The sequence below is a fragment of the Neophocaena asiaeorientalis genome, unplaced genomic scaffold (genome assembly GCF_003031525.2).
Source record: "Neophocaena asiaeorientalis asiaeorientalis breed wild unplaced genomic scaffold, Neophocaena_asiaeorientalis_V1.1 scaffold551, whole genome shotgun sequence".
NCBI classification, from domain to species: domain Eukaryota; kingdom Metazoa; phylum Chordata; class Mammalia; order Artiodactyla; family Phocoenidae; genus Neophocaena; species Neophocaena asiaeorientalis.
In genome coordinates this window covers 30,966-35,174 of record NW_020173394.1, presented here as the reverse complement: position 1 = coordinate 35,174, position 4,209 = coordinate 30,966, and the positions used below count along the sequence as shown (strand labels likewise).

At 48.5% G+C, this 4,209-nt stretch overlaps 1 pseudogene; it reads right to left on the bottom strand.

Moving 5' to 3' along the window:
* Window positions 1-915: 915 nt before the first annotated feature.
* LOC112400924 (transcription elongation factor A protein-like 5) lies at window positions 916-1,480 on the bottom strand (annotated as a pseudogene).
* Window positions 1,481-4,209: the final 2,729 nt, after the last annotated feature.

Here is a 4,209-nt window from a genome sequence, read left to right as displayed (position 1 = left end):
GGGGGAGAGTGACACCCACCTTTCATCTGTCTGGATTTATTTATGGACACACGTGAGAGCTCCCTCAACCCTCTCCCAAACATTTGATGGGGTTCTGGTCCTGCTAGTGCAGGGGAAAGGGTAGGAACCATCCTAACACAGTTCACACACTCAGCATCTCATCTGATCTTCTCCACAGCCCTGGAAGGCAAGCTTTATCCCCAATTCACTGATGAGAAGACTGTTCCCTATGTCAGCGGTTCTGTAATAACTGCCAGGTTGATTCCTCCAGCTGTGAGTCCCAGAGATAATGTGTTTTACGCATCATTTCACATCCTGACAACAGGAATTTTAAGTGTCTCCACTACCTTCATAAACTCACTGAGCAGTTATTTTGATTGCTTGGTATTTTCCTATGTTTCAAATATTTTATTATTTATTTTATGACAAAAGTAATCTGTGTATTTTAGGGGGAAAAGTACAGGTGAAAGGATAATCTCTACCACCAGCACCCAGAGAAAACCATTATTTTGCTTTTGGTCTACTCAGTTTCAGTTTTCCCTGTACATGGATGTATTGTATAACTTTTTTGTTTTATTTTTTCAAAAACGGGTGGATGCCGTATATGTGGTTCTGAAAACTGGTGTTTTTCTTTATTGTTATTTTACAGTGTACCATGAACATCTCCTCCATGCACGTGGGTGAAAATCCCCTACTGAAACACAGAGAGCACTGTAGTTGGATCAAAAGGCTGCTGGTAACGAGAGTGACACCTAAAGCAAAGAATCAGCTTAAGGTTAAAGCACATAGCCTGGCAAATGCCTGCCAGGGAAAGCAGGGTCAGCGATATTCTCATCAGAGGAGTCAGAATTGAAGGCCAAAGGCATTAAAGATATGGGATATCATGTAAGCGCCTCTGGCCCCTACCTCCGCCCCTCATTCCCCTGACACCCCGTTGGCCCCTTGGGGTGAATGGATCCTGTACATCTCTTTGCATCCAATGAAAGTCACCCATTTTCTGTCTTTTCCTTAGCTCTTCCTGAGCCCTTGACATATCTGCACATTCTGTCATCATCTCCTCACTGCCCAGATGCCTTTCCTGTAAGTTGTTCTGATAGTCCTTGGGGGAATCGTCCGTCCCCCTGTCCGTTTTTCTTTTTGCTTTCCGGGGCACATAGTCTTCAGCAGTGCACTTTTCGGCAGCCCGCGGCTGACTCTCTGGCTTTGCCTGGGATTCCAGCTTGCCCTCACCGTGTGGTTTTCCCTCAGCTTCGGACTTGTCCTGCTTTTCTCTCTTCCTCTCATCTTCTGGTTGTCCCTGGTCTTCTGGCCGTCCCTCATTCTGGAGCTCTCCCTCATGTTCTGACTTCCCCTCCACTTCTGGCTTTTCTTCCTCATCTGACTTTCCTTCATCTTCTGTATCTACTGCATCTTTTGACTTTCCCTCATTGTCTCCTTAATTTTCTGGCTTTCCTTCATTTTCTCTGTAGACCTTCTCCATGTTGAGATTTGCCCTCCTTTGCCTGTCCTAGGAGACAAAATGGAGACAAAGGAGACTGAGGACTTAGGTGGTGAAATACAGGTTCTGATAAGTATTTGCCTCTGTGATTTAAGATCTTCATGGCCTACCCCTATGGGCGGGGTGCACTCCCGCTCATACATTTTCTCCTTTCTTTCCCAGTGTATACAAGGTTGGCACACATGCTAACATGAGCCCACCTTGCAGACACTTCCACAGGTGCTTTTCCCTACATTTAAGTGGGCTGTGCTGACAAGTGTATAAGGGCAGATTTGTCCCTAAACTTTGCTCTGGCCTTGGCTATGCAGGTAACAATTTTAACTGGGTGGTCCCAACTTAGACTGACCCGCAAGAAACCTGGCCAGTTTCTTTTTCCCCTTGTCTACAGTTGTAAGACTTGTAGGACTGCAGATACAACCAGACAATGGCCAGTTCTCAGATATTAGAGATACTCTGTTATCTTCAAGGACTTCACAGATGCCACACCTGCCAACTCTCACTTCCTTGTTCTCCCCACTGTCTTCACCAGCCATAAAGCACCAGGTTCCCTTAGGGTCCTGACAGAGGCCATGTATTCTGAGACCGGAATAGGGAGGCTTGGAGGAGGGGTGGCAGGTAGTGAACTCCCCAACTACTGCTCAGGCTTTAGTCACTCCTACTCCCAGGGGTCCTGGGGCAGTTGCCCTCTTCCATTGACCTGCACTGATACTGCAGGTCTTTCCTTTCCTTGTCTGGGTTGGTGCCTACAACCACAGACCCGAAGACCTGTAGAGAGACAGGAGACAGATGGTGAAATGAGGGATTGAGAAGTGAATGAGTGGCAATGAGGACACTGATTCTTTTCCGACTCTAGCTGTCAGTACTTTCCCAGCTCCTGCCATACCCTTGCCCTTTCCCTTGCTTCTCTGATCCCCCTCTACAGCTCCTCCCTAACAGCCTCCTTTTTTTTTTAACCACTGAGAAATGTCAGAGAGAGATTATTTCCAAAGTGTTTCTATGTTTCCCAATCTTCCTTCCAAATTTCTATCTCACTTTTCCTTGTGATGTTCAGGACAGTGATGTTCAGAAGGCATATCCAGCTTTGCTCAGGTCTCTACCTTCCAAACCCTCACCCCAGAGCACCCAGATAGAACGGTAATGGTAGAGTCAGGGAGCACAGCAGAAATGTCCAGAGCATTCCTGCCACCCCTTCCCTTTCCACATACACAGAAAGACCACATTTTCCTGCAATGCAAGAGACAAATTATTTCCAAACTCATTAAAAATTTTGGTCCATGTTACCTCCTCTCAACTCTCCCTAGTTCAGGAGTCACTCCTGCCCTATAGGGAGCTGGTCTCCAGACTGAACTTCAGTCCACCTCCTCTGTAGCATCTCTCCCACTCCCTTCCCCCTCATCCCCCTCCTCCCACATCCCCCCCCCCCTGCAAAAAGGACGAAGGTGGAGAAGAGCAGGCCTGGCCCCTTTGCAAGGGGGTCTGCCCTCCCCATCCTGGGTTCACAGGCGTTGCCCTTCTCCCTCCACCCTGGAAGGATCAGGCCATTTCCCCTCCATCCCCCTCCGCTAGCCTTTTCCCTCTGTCAGATGTCCCCTGATAACCTGCCTCCTAAGAGATCCCAACTGGTACCCATTCTTATCCTCTGGCTCCTCTCCATCTCCTCCCACCAAGCCCTCCATCTCTTGCACCAAATGGATGGGCATCAGGGAAGGGGTAGAGAGAATCTAGTCCTGGACCTGCTCTGGTCTTTGCCCTCTGCCACCCCCACCCCAGGTGTTCGCAGGAGGCAGTGAATTTGTGACCATCTCAGGGAGATGCCTCCTTCTCACATTTCTTGCTGCCATAAGCCAGTACTTATCCAGGGAAATAAGAGATGGTACCCAGACCTCTCCCCCAACACTCACACAATTTTCTGCGCCAAAATAAATAAGGGTGGGAGGAGAGTGGCATCTGGAAAGCAGACCGGATCCTGTGTAGCCTCTGTCTGTTACTACCCCTACCTCAGGTGTCCCCTTCCCCACTCTGGCTAGTACCGACCTGCGACCTGGCGGGGCTATAGGGCAGTTGTCCCCTTGGTCCCTCAGTCTGAAATCTATCTTCCTCCATGGAAATAGGGAGCTGATACCTGAAAGAGAGGGACTTCTGCACGCATCGGCTCCCGATCACATGAAGGAAACATCACCAGTGGGCTCGGGTCCCTAGTTCTCCTTCCTGCAAGAAGTGCCTCAGGAGTCAGCCCCATTCTTCCCTTCACTGGCCCCCTCCCACCTCACCCTTCTTCAGTATCCTCCCCTGACCTCTTGAGGCCCTGTCACTCATTTTGGTCGTGGCTAATCCCAGAGGTCAAATGGGGCCCCTTCTTCCTGTGGTATGTATTTGTTCTTCTGTCTTATCAGGGGCTGCGTCTTCTCCCAGGGCTACTGGCCCCACTGATCCATCTCTGTGGAATTTCTTTCTTTCTCTCGTTTGATCTCAAAGCACCTACCCCCTCCATCTACTTCTCCACTCTGACACTGGTGCTCACTCCTGTCTTCCAGACCTTCACATAACAGGTACAGGGTGCATTGGTAGGTAGGGAAGCAGGTAGTTGAAATAGGGATTTTATTTTCTTCTAAATAATTTTTTTTCAGTTTTATTTAACTTATTTCCCTCACCGTGCGTTACTTTTATAAGCAAAATGTTAAATAAAGCTATTTTCATTTGGGAAAAAGAAC